We start from the raw sequence: 12,003 nt of genomic DNA on the forward strand, positions 1-12,003 counted from the left end.
TTATCTTTTGTGGAATGTGATGTACAGGGGATCATACGGAACAGAAGTTTTCATGTCTGGCTTCTATTATTTACCATAGTGCTTTGGAGACTCATCCCTGTTGTTATCAGTACTTCTTTTTTTTAAGGTGCTGACTTATAGTCCACTGTCGTGATATTCTAAAACCCGAATGGTTTCTGAATGGACATGGATTTTTATTTCTCTTGGGTAAATAATTAGTGCTGTGATTTCTGGGTAGTATGGTAAAGTACATGTTAAACATTATAAGAAATTGCCATATTATTTTCTAAAGTGGTTGTATCATTTTGCATCTCTACTAGCAGTATATGAGAATTCCAGTTGCTCCACACTCTTGTTAACGATTGGTATGGTCAATCCTTCCAATTTTGATTATAAGTGAGTGATATGAACATCTTTTTATGTACTTATTGACTATTTATAAACAATTTTTGCAAACTTTTTACATTATATGGCCATTTTTACTGCTTTTTTTCTTTTGAAATTTTTATATATTCCATATTCATTTTTTGGAGGGGGGTCAGATATGTGGTTTTCAAGCATTTTCACCCAGTATGTTTCTATTCTTTTAATTTTCGTAAGTCTTTTGAAAACAGAGGTTTTTAATTTTGGTGAAGTCCAGTTTATCATATGTTTTTCTTTCATGGTTCATGCTTTTTTGTCCTATCTACAGTCTTGAGAAATCCAAAGTCATAAAATTTTGTCTCGCTTTCTTCAAGAAATGTTGTTGTTTTAGCTCTTGTATTATCTATATATATGGTATGAGATAAGAGTTGGGAATATCTCATTTTTTCTGTCTGTCTGCTTATTGATATCCAACTGTTCAAACACCATTTGTTGAAAAGACTCTTCTTTCTCTACTGAATTCCTTTCTTGTGGAATCTTTGTTAAGAATCAGTTGATTCTCCTTCCTTTATTCATCTATATACTTATTCTTATGCATTTACCGATTTCTGATTTCTGTGGCTCCACAGTAAGTCTTGAAATCTGTTAATGTGTGTCCCCCAACTTTATTCTTTTTCAAAATTGTTTTGGCTATTCTAAGTCTGTGCATTTCCATATGGAATTAGCTTGCCAATTTCTAAACAAAATCCCATTTTGACTGCCATAACTTTTCACCCACAGGTTAATTTGTTGAGAAAGGACATCTAACAATATTGATCTTCTAATCCATGTAATTCAGGCTTCTTTATCTTAGTAAATCTTATAGTTCTCAGCATACAGATATTTCAAATATTTTGTTAAGTGCCGGGGTCCAGCCCCGGCTGATCCAGGGTATTCGAAGGAGAGACAGCTTCGGCGACCTATTTATTTATTTATTTATCAAAGATATAAAGAGTAATAGAATGAGGATAGCTCAGTAGGAAAATTCAGTGGAGAAAAGAAGCTGAGTAGCTTGGTTTACGCGGAAAATCAATATAACCCATGATACCAGGTTAGCTCTGACCACGGAGGCCGCAGGTGCCCTCTCGAATAGCGGAAGGTGCCCCACCTTAGACACCTTCTCGAGTGGGTCTTAGAAGCCCAGGCAAATAAATGGTCGCAGAGGATATCCGCGCTCCAGATGGAGACTCAGCTGGAAATTGAGGGGAAGAATGACATGGGGAGACCAAGCGTTGGTGAGCAAGGCCCGTAGCTTTATTTTCAACAGGGGCTTTTATACCCTAAGTTACACATAGAGGATAATAGGGGATGCAAAGTCAGCAGTCTTTGATCCTTATCAAAAACCAGGGTTTCTTTCCTGCAAATTTATCGTATACAAATGGTTTAGGTGATTTACATCATCTTCTGGCCAGAAGGCCTATTAACATTTTATGACTCTTGACAAAGACTTATCAACTGTAAGACTTATTTTCTCTAAGCGTAATTATTTTAAGGTTTGGCACCATTTTCTGAAGATAAAATTGCATTCCTATAGGGCGGATGTGTAATGGGTTTACAACAAAGGAAAGAATTTATTACCTTAAGGGTCTAAAGTTACTAACACCAAGGCCACTACCTTTTTTCCTACATACCAACTATATTAATTAATACACATTCAAGGATACAATCCAGGGGATGTGGAAACTTGGCAACAAGCATTGGCTCATCAATGAAATCTTTTACTAGTTTTATTCTGACAGTTTCTAACTCTCTGAGAGGCTCTAAGCTATTTGAATATCTTAAGCTTCCCGTGCATCTCGAGGCTGGGAGATTGTAAACAATCGTATGCATAGCTGTAGGAGTCCGGGTAAACTTGTCAGGCAAGTTAGAGAGCCATCTGAGGGGTTTGGATTTAAACACTCCTAGTTGCCCAGGAACTTTATTAATTGGAGCTGTAAGTTAACTCTTTGACAGAGTGAGATGGTGGTGGGGGACAGCCCCCAGTAAAGTCAGAGGTGAGAGCACAAAGCAATAAAGTAGGCAGACTCTGGTGTTTTGGGGGTAGATGCTCGAGAATATCCAGGGGGACTCCTGAGGCTTGATCCCGCCTTTGCGTATGCTGAGCCTCCTTCCTCATGACCTTTGTCACGAATGGAATGCCTCACCAGCTCCCGGCAGTTAAGTTTATTCCAGAATTCTTTTTTCTTTAATGCTGTTGTAATGCTATTTAAAAATTTCAGTTTCTCATTATTTGTTGTTAATATGTAGAAATAAACCATTTTTTGGGGGGCCATCCTTACTTTTAGATTATGCAGGCCTTTGCTTTTAAAATGAGTTCCTCAAAAAAATAAAATGAATTTTGCAGTTTATAGTTAGGTCTTCCTTTTTAAATCCAGTTTGACAATCTTATAATTGGACTGTTTAGACTATTTACATTTGATTTATATGTAATAGTACATTACTATTTACACTTGCTGCTATTATTGATATGACTGGATTTAAATCTACTACATTGCTATTTGTTTTCTATTTGTTCCATCTGTTATTTCTCATATTTTAATAAATATAGAAATATAAATATATATTTTAGGCCTACATTATTTCATGTATATTAATGTGCAAAATAACCTTTGCTTATTATCCTTGAGGTCTAGGGCTTTTATGGCATGTTGAATGAGGAGAAATGGCTTCAGTGTCAGTCACCATATGTTTGAATCCTGGTGTTACTGTGAATTTGGGAAAATTACTAAGCAACTTTGTCTCAATTTTCTCATCACTACAAGGAGGACAGTAATAGACCTCGCCCTACCCATAGGTTCTTTGAGGATGAAAAGAGATAATGCATGCAAATTGTGTAAGAGAGTGAAGCTGTAGTAAGTACTCAAATATACAGAAACCATTTTTGACCTTAAATTACATCATAAACATGATTTCATGTTTTATGCAATCTTTGTAACTGTCATTTTGATGGCTGGATGATAGGCTATAATGCAAATACAAACCACTATGACTAACTTACTTCTGACTGGTTTGACAGGTTATTTCCAGTTTGGGGCCATTCTGGATAATACTATAGTTAATGTTTTTTCATTTTTGTTTTTTCCATATAATATCCTTTTTTTGCTTTAGTTTACTGATCTCCTTTAGAGAAATCCTTGGAATAGTATTTCTGGGTAAAGGATATGAACTTTGACATGGTTCTTACTGTATATCCAAGCATATCTTTGGGAGTCTAGTAGGGACTAGAAAAAGATGTCACTCTCCACCTCTTATTCTCATGGGAACTAGAAGCTATTTCTTGCTCGTGTCCCTTTGAAAGAGGCACCTTCATTTTATCTCTTTCTGTGTTGAGTGAACTCAACATCCTAATGGCTCATTATTCACACCTGTCATCCATTTCGGTGGCTCTAGAAAATTGCAAGGCTCATTTTCATGTCGGTTGTCTTTCCTTGGAGCCCCTCAAGAAGAAAAGCAGCGTGTTGTTGACGGTGGGGGCTGTCTGCTCTGAAGTTCTCTCTTTATTTGGCTCAGTTGGATGTGCACCTTCTCTGAGAGGCATCCTTCCAGAGCTGCTTAGAAGTTTTCAGGCTGGAGAGAGAAGTAGGCTCCCTTGCGCCCTGCCTAACAGACCTGATTTCTCATGCAGACGCCATTGCTTGAGGGTAAAAAGTAGGGAGGACAGCTCTCCCACCGTGGCTGCTCCCTCTGAAAGATTGGTCTGTTCCTCTTTCCTGCCTTATTCTCTCAGGAATTCACTCTCCTAGCAGTCTCACTGTTTTGCCAGAGTCTAGATTAGAGGAAACACATATACACATGCAACCTGTGGTTTCCATTTAGGCTGAGGAGTCCAGTTTTGAGGGAGAATCCTGCAGCCCTGTCCTTTCACGTAGGACAAGAAAGTTGCCAAGTCTAAGGAAGTCTCATGTTTGGCAGGAGGTCAAGGTGAGCAAGGCTGTACTCTGAGCCTAGAGCCTTTCTTTATGCTCCCCCAGAGGGCATCTTGGCCATCTCAGAGGGCATCATACGGTGGGAATACTGAGACCGTCCATTTGCTGTACAACTCGATTGGAGGTTGAGAATGTTTCAGATGGGCAATATTTAAATCTGGAGACACTGTGAGTTTAGTCCTGCATTATCTAGTGTCCATCTAGATGGTCTCCCGGGTCAGCTCTTTGCTGCCTTCTGGGCTCACCTAGAGAGTGGCAGAGGCTTAAGAACAAAGTCTTTGGCTTGCACCCTCTTCTATCCAGCCAGCCTTAGATCAAACAGTCCTTGAATTCTCCTCTTTCCACCTCGGCTCCTGTTGACTTTTCCAGTCTTTTATCCCCACCCATCACCAGCCTGGGGTGAGGGTCGTCTTCCTACCTCTGTCACTTCTCAGATTCCTCTTTATCAGAGTGATGTAAAGCAGGGGTCCCCTAACTCTGGGATCTAATACCTGACGATCTGAGGTGGAACTGATGTAATAATAATAGAAATAAAGTAGAAAAGACCCTGATGCTGGGAAAGATTGAGGGCAGGAGGAGAAGGGGGTGACAGAGGATGAGATGGTTGGATGGCATCACTGACTCAATGGACATGAGTTTGAGCAAACTCAGGGAGATAGTGAAGGACAGGGAAGCCTGGCATTCTGGGGTCACAAAGTGTAAAACACAACTAAGCAACTGATCAACAACACAATAAATGTGATGTGCTGGACTCATCCCGAAAGTGTCCCTCAGTTTGTGGAAGAACTGTCTTCCATGAAAACAGTCCCTGGTCCCCAAAAGGCTGGGGACTGCTGTAAACCATTCCATCCCTTCTGTATTAGATACACCCGCCACACACCTGCTTTTTCATATTGGCTCTTTCCAGTCGTCCTTCCACATATGTATTTCTTTAAGTTACCAGGTGGTTGTGAGTGTGCAAGGGGATGTAGAGGTGAGCAGAGGGGAGTCTCCAAGGAGTTGAATTGGTTGGCTTTGAGTCCACACTAGAAAAGTGAGTAATGGGAGGGAGGTTTTTATTACAGAGAAAGTGACATACTCAAGCAATACAGAGCATTGTATTCAAATACTCTGAATTAAAAATGAACATCCTGGGAGAGAAGTCCCAAGATTATCAGAGGTCTATAAAGTCACCTTGCTCTACCTGTCTTAATGATGGCTCTTCAGTTTAGTTCAGTTCAGTTGCTCAGTCATGTCTGACTGTTTGTGACCCCATGAATCGCAGCACGCCAGGCCTCCCTGTCCATCACCAACTCCCGGAGTTTACTCAAACTCATGTCCATCGAGTCGGTAATGCCATCCAGCCATCTCATCCTCTGTCGTCCCCTTCTCCTCCTGTCCCAATCCCTCCCAGCATCAGGGTCTTTTCCAATGAGTCAACTCTTTGCATGAGGTGGCCAAAGTACTGGAGTTTCAGCTTTAGCATCATTCCTTCCAAAGAAATCCTAGGGCTGATCTCCTTCAGAATGCACTGGTTGGATCTCCTTGCAGTCCAAGGGACTCTCAATAGTCTTCTCCAACATCACAGTTCAAAAGCATTAATTCCTAGGCACTCAGCTTTCTTCACAGTCCAACTCTCACATCCGTACATGACCACGGGAAAAACCATAGCCTTGACTAGATGGACCTTTGTTGGCAAAGTAATGTCTCTGCTTTTTAATATGCTGTCTAGGTTGGTCATAACTTTCCTTCCAAGAAGCAAGTGTCTTTTAATTTCATGGCTTCAGTCACCATCTGCAGTGATTTTGGAGCCCCCAAAATAAAGTCAGCCTCGGTTTCCACTGTTTCCCCATCTATTTGCCATGAAGTGATGGGACCAGATGCCATGATCTTAGTTTTCTGAATGTTGAGCTTTAAGCCAACTTTTTTCACTCTCCTCTTTCACTTTCATCAAGAGGCTCTTTAGTTCTTTGCTTTCTGCCATAACGGTGGTGTCATCTACATATCTGAGGTTATTGATATTTCTCCCGGCAATCTTGATTCCAGCTTGTTCTTCTTCCAACCCAGTGTTTCTTATGATGGCTCTTCAGTTCATGCTAAAGTCATAACATAGGAGTCTTACTGTAGGGATGCCACATTTCTATGTGTGTGCCTCTCAGGGGCCTGGAACATCACAGATGATTTGTTTTTCAATTATGAAAACAAGTGGGAGTCACAGTCGGAGCACTATGCCTGAGTTCATGAGTTCCAGGTCCCCCATGGGAGGCACAGAGACACCAACCGAGACTCCATGTCACTTGGTGTCTGTGCCTTTTCCTGCCCAGGCTCTGGGTGTTTTGTGCTCAGAAAGCGAGCCAGGATGAAAGGGTTTCTGAGAGAAAACCCAGGAGTACCTTGCCTTGATTTAAATATCGATAGAACTTCCTGGGCACACCCAGAAGGGAAAGGAAGGATCAAGAAGGGAAAGGAAGGATCAAGAATGCACATTCTTCTATGTGATGATGAAGCAGCTTTCTTCCATCCATCTTCCAGCCCCTCTTGTTATGTTATTTTCCTTGGAAGGAAGCTTTATGTAGCGTGGTGCTGACTTAGTCCAGTTGCAGATAAAAACACTCAAGGTGTCAGCCAGACAGAGACATCCCAATGAGAACTTCATGTGTATTTTGTTTTATATGTATATCAATGCCCACAAACATATATATGATACAGATAGATGTTAAAACAAAATGTGCATGTATATGATACAGATAAAATGAAACAAAATGCACATGAATATTTATCTACACACATTCATATACTAGAGTAATGTGGGGTGGCAGTTATGGTCTCAGAGTTTTTTTTTTAATTGACATATAGTTGATGTGTAGTGTTGTGTTAGTTTCTGCTATACAGAAGTAATAGCAGTTATGCGTGTATATATATTATTATATTTTCCATTATGGGTTATCATAGGATATCGAATATAGTTCTCTGTGCGCTACAGTAGAACCCTGTTGTTTCTCTGTTCTGTATGCAATAGTTTATATCTGCTAATCCCAGACCCCCGATCCACTCCTCCTCGTCCTCCTTCCCTTGGCGACCACAGGTCTGTTTCTGTGTCTGCGAGTCTGTTTCTGTTTTGTAGATAGGTTCGTTTGTGTCCTATTTTAGATTCTGCTTGTAAGTGATACCATATGGTATTGTCTTTCTCTTTATGACTTTGCTTATTATGATAATCTCTAGGTCCATCCACGTTGTTGCAAATGGAATTATTTTATTCCTTTTAATGGCTGGGTAGTATCCCATTGTATATATGTGCCACATTGTATCCATTCATCTGTTGATGGACACTTAGGTTGCTTTCGTGTCTTGGCTATGGTGAACTGTGCTGCTATGAACCTGTGTATTTTAGAATTAGAGTTTTGTCTGGATGTATGTAGGGCCGCAGAGGTTTAATTAGACCTTGAAGAGGTTGGGACTTTGACCACTTTTATGAAATCCAAACCCTGAGGTATGTATCAAGACTACTTGTGGCCTCCTTTTTCCTGGAATTACTGAATGAGGAGGGGAAAATGAATTTTTCTGGGAAGTTTTGGCCTTTTTCAGATGCACTGGAAGGTTCGGGGTGAAGTAATAAGCAGTTTGGAACTCCTTGTCACTCACTGTTGTTGTGACACTGGTCCTCAGTTTGGGTCCAGCTGGGAGTAAGTGTGACAGTTAGCATGTGCGAGTGTGGAATCACTCTGTATGGTGTGATGATTTTAATATTCAGGAAAACATATAGGATGGGACTTTGGAGCCAGGAAGTCATGAATAAAACTCTTAGCTCTTGCACTATCAGCTGTGTGATCTTGAAAGCTACTTAAACTCTCTGGGCTTTAACTTCCTGGTCTATAAAACGGCATAAAATGGACTGCTTCAGGGAGCAGTTTGAAGGATGCTCAAGAAATGTTCTGCTCCTCCCTCTTTCTTCCCTGCCCTCCTTTCTCTTCTTCCATCCTTCCTTCAGGTTCTACTGCTTTCCCACACTGCACCTTCGTATATTTTTTGGGAAGGATTCAGAAACTTGATTGCAGGAGAAGTACAGAACTGAGCTCATGGATGGGGTTGCCCGGGGGATATTGCTCTGTGCTTGGGAAGGGCTGACAGATAGGGGTGTCCCGATAGAAAGGATTAGTGCCAGGTTTGAAGGTCTGCAGCCTACCAAAGGCAGAAGGCCTGACTGTGTACCCCACTTCTTGTTAACAGAGAAACAGGTGCCTCCTAGAAGACATTATATAACTGATGTGGGTCACAATCAGGAACTTCAGATGACTTTTATTGTTGGTGATTGCAGTAGATGCTCAGAGTAGGGGGTGCTCTACAAGTGGACTGGGGAGGTGTAGATCCATAGTAAGACCCAGCAGGCTCACATTGAAGACGATCCCTTGGGGGCACTTGAGTGAGTTAGGACAAGGCCCTCTTTGATTTGGTGGGACTTCTCCTGTCTGTTTCCCCTAAGCTTTCAGTTCTGACATCTCAACTTTGCTCGGCCTTGCTTCAGATCTGGAAAATGCCCTGGAAATGTGGATCTCATTAGAATCACTTGAGCCTTGTCCTGATTGTTCTTTTCCAGGGCTAATATGGATATTTTTCTAATGTAGGCTTGAAAGAGAATGAAAGCGTGTGCTGCCTAAATTAATTTGTTGTGAAAACAAAATCACTTCATTCTCCAGATTCCTTCAAACACTTGATGTTTCCTCTAGTTTTCTGGCTCTCATCCTTCATGACCCATCTCTTTTCTGGGAACTTTTTCTTGGCTTAGAATCCTAGCGTTGCTCTGAATGAGGCAAAGGAGTCTGTGCCCAGATCACTTGGAGGAGCCAAGGGGAAGACCCACCCAGTCCACTGAGCCCCAGGGGTGCACGCTAAGGTCCTGAGTAGAGACTCCGTTTCTTAACATATTGGTCTGAAAATAGCTTTCCTGTCATAAAGCAGGTCCCAAGGGGTTTGTCAGACTGTCCAAGGAAACTAAATAAATATATACATATGCATGTTAAACTTTTATATTATCATGTGATCCAACTATATGGTTCCAGTTTAGCTTCGTGGTTTTTTTTAAAAAAATGAGTCATTTAATGTTAGCTGTGTTCCCAGATCCTTCTGAAACCTTCTCCCACCATCTCTCCAGCCTTGCTGGAGCCTGAGTTGGGTCTGGCATACAGTATGTCTGTCTTGGAAGCAATTAGTGCTCTGGGTAAAGGGCGCATTGGTGCCTCCCTCTCACCAGGCTCCTTAGCTGCTTGGACTTTGCTTGGATCAAGGTGTTGTGGATTTTGTGGATCACGCTCTTCTCCCCTTCTCATTCATTTTATATTATTTTACTTATTCCCCCAACATTTATCAGTTGGTTGGTATGTCCCAAACATTGCGCTCAGCTCTCAAGGGAAGAGGAATCTGAAGTGGAATATGGATCTTGGCCCCTTTGCAGGGCTTTGCAGCCTACTCAGACAGGTAAACCATGTTCCCCAATGAGGTAAATGTTGTTTTCAGTTGCTAAGTCGTGTCCGACTCTTCACAGACTATAACATGCCAGGTTCCTCTGTCCATGGCGTTTTCCAGGCAAGAATATTGGAGTGGGTTGCCATTTCCTCCTCCAGAGAATCTTCCTGACCCAGGGATCAAACCTGCATCTCCTGCATTAGCAGGTGGATTCTTTACCATTGAGCCACCAGGGAAGCCCAATAAGGTAAATGCTGCTGCTAAGTCACCTCAGTCGTGTCCGACTCTGTGCGACCCCATAGACAGCAGCCCACCAGGCTCCCCCGTCCCTGGGATTCTCCAGGCAAGAACACTGGAATGGGTTGCCATTTCCTTCTCCAATGCATGAAAGTGAAGTCGCTCAGTCGTATCCGACTCTTAGCGACCCCATGGACTGCAGCCTACTAGGCTCCTCCATCCATGGGATTTTCCGGGCAAGAGTACTGGAGTGGGGTGCCATTGCCTGAAATAATATAGGGTAAATAATAACAGGTGACACTTCCTGAGCTCTCAGAATTTGCTAGATTCTGTGTTAATTGATTTTCGTATATTATTGCCTTCAATGTCTATAATACTTGGAGCATGTGTTTCCCCATCTCACAGATGAGGAAGCTGAGGCTAGAAGAAGTGAACAGCTGCCCCAGGTCCTAGTGCCAGAGGCAGAATTTGAACTCAGACCCATGCAGCTCCAAACCTTAACAGACAGAAAGCGATAAACACTATAATAAATGAGTGAGAGTTCTCTTATTTCTCGGTTTCTCATCCATAAACTGGGGATCGTTTCCCTGCTATTGTCAACTCCTCCCCTCAGGCCTGTTGATAAGAGTGCACGTGAGGAAATGCGCTCAAGTATTCTCAGAGCCATGTCGGGGCCAGGTGGTCTCTATGTGTTTTCTTTCTGGGGCTGCCTTGGAGAACAGGCATTAGCCTCTCTGGATTCCCCATGACCAGCCCTATGTGACTGTGGGTGATGTCATGGGCCTCTGCCTGTGGCTTCCAATTTGGGGCATCAAAAAGCATGAGCTCAACAATGGTGGCACCAAGACCAAGGCCACATTCAGGGCTGGCAGTAGCAATGTGTCTCTGGGGCCCTTGGAATGTGTTAACCCTTTGCCAAGTAGGATGGTCCCCCCACCCCATTTTATTGAGATATAATTGACAGGTAATATTGTATAAGTTTAAAGTGTACCATGCATTAATTTGATACAGGTGTACAAGGGTCAGGAAGATCCCCTGGAGGAGGAAATGACAACCCACTCCAGTACTCTTGCCTGGGTAATCCCATGGACAGAGGAGCCTGGCGGGCTACAGTCCATAGAGTTGCAAGAGTCACACGTGACTGAGCGACTGAGCACACACGCATACTGCGATAATATTAGCACCTTAGCTTAGCTGCCACCTCCAGCACACCACGTAATTACCATTTCTTTTTTTAAGTGAGAACTTTACAGATCTACTCTCTTAGCAACTTTCAAGGGTGTAACATAGTATTGTCAACTCTGTGCACTTGCTGCTGCTGCTGCTAAGTCGCTCCAGTCGTGTCCGACTCTGTGCGACCGCATAGACGGCAGTCCACCAGGCTCCCCCGTCCCTGGGATTCTCCAGGCAAGAACACTGGAGTGGGTTGCCATTTCCTTCTCCAATGCATGAAAGTGAAAAGTGAAAGTGAAGTCGCTCAGTCGTGTCTGACTCTAGCGACCCATGGACCGCAGCCTACCAGCCTCCTCCGTCCACGGGATTTTCTAGGCAAGAGTACTGGAGTGGGGTGCCACTGCCTTCTCCGTCTATGCACTTGATCTCCTATCTTTGGACCTAGGCTACCAGGGCCCCTTCCCTGGGCCCTGACTTTGGAGGGCCCTGCCTGGCTGGCCCCTTGCCGTGCCTTCCTCAGGAGGTGAGGTGTCTGTGGACCAGGGGAACACGCCCATCAGAAGCCTTCATCCCCTCAAGTACCAGGAGGCCTAGAATTTCCTGCCCACTTGGGTAGTCTCTTCCCTGAATCTGCATTCCCTGGGTCAGACCATGCTCCTAGTTTGTACAACCCTAGGTCCAAAGGGTGTAGGGGTGGGGAGCATTGTTTTCAGTGGGTGTGGACAAAGCTTTGATTATGTCCTGAGTTGTCTGCACTCGACAGGACAGGATCCTAAGGGTGCAGAATAGAACGGGTGAGAAGTGAAGGGCAGTGAGCTGCAGGCCG

Source organism: Bos grunniens, chromosome 26 (genome assembly GCF_055505025.1).
Source record: "Bos grunniens cultivar Pamir isolate PY7600 chromosome 26, Bosgru_T2T1.0, whole genome shotgun sequence".
NCBI classification, from domain to species: domain Eukaryota; kingdom Metazoa; phylum Chordata; class Mammalia; order Artiodactyla; family Bovidae; genus Bos; species Bos grunniens.